Source organism: Mus pahari, chromosome 11 (assembly GCF_900095145.1).
Source record: "Mus pahari chromosome 11, PAHARI_EIJ_v1.1, whole genome shotgun sequence".
Taxonomy (NCBI): Eukaryota; Metazoa; Chordata; class Mammalia; order Rodentia; family Muridae; genus Mus; species Mus pahari.
Window position 1 is genome coordinate 17,270,702 of NC_034600.1, and position 877 is coordinate 17,271,578.

The following is an 877-nucleotide window of genomic DNA, read 5'->3' on the forward strand; positions in this document are numbered from 1 at the left end:
CTAACTCAAAACATCCAGAAAATCCAGGACACAATGAGAAGAGCAAACCTAAGGATAATAGGAGTAGATGAGAATGAAGGTTTTCAATTTAAAGGACCAGCAAGTATCTTCAACAAAATTATAGAAGAAAACTTCCCAAACCTAAAGAAAGGGATGCCCATGAACATACAAGAAGCCTACAGAACTCCAAATAGACGGGACCAAAAAGGAATTCCTCTTGACACATAATAACCAGAACAAAAAATGCACTAAATAAAGACAGAATATTAAAAGCAGTAAGGGAAAAGGTCAAGTAACATATAAAGGCAGACATATTAGAATTACACCAGAATTCTTACCAGAGCCTATGAAAGCAAGAAGATCCTAGACCGATGTTATGCATACCCTAAAAGAACACAAATGCCAGCCCAGACTACTATACCCAGCTAAACTCTCAATTACCATAGATGGAGAAACCAAGGGATTCCATGACAAAACCAAATTCACACAATATCTTTCAATGAATCCAGCCCTTCAAAGGATAAAAAAGGGAAAACACCAACACTAAGAAACTACACACTAGAAAAAGGAAGAAAGTAATCCCTCAACAAAACCAAAAGAAGACAGCCACAAGAACAGAATCCCAAATCTAACAACAAAAATGACAGGAACCAAAAATTGCCTTTCTTTGATTTCTCTTAACATCAGTGGACTCAATTCCCCAATAAAAAGACATAGACTAACAGACTGGCTACACAAACAGGACCCTACATTTTGCTGCTTACAGGAAACCNANCTCAGGGACAAAGACAGACACTACCTCAGAGTAAAAGGCTGGAAAAACAATTTTCCAAGCAAATGGTCCAAAGAAACAAGCTGGATGAGTCATTCTAATATC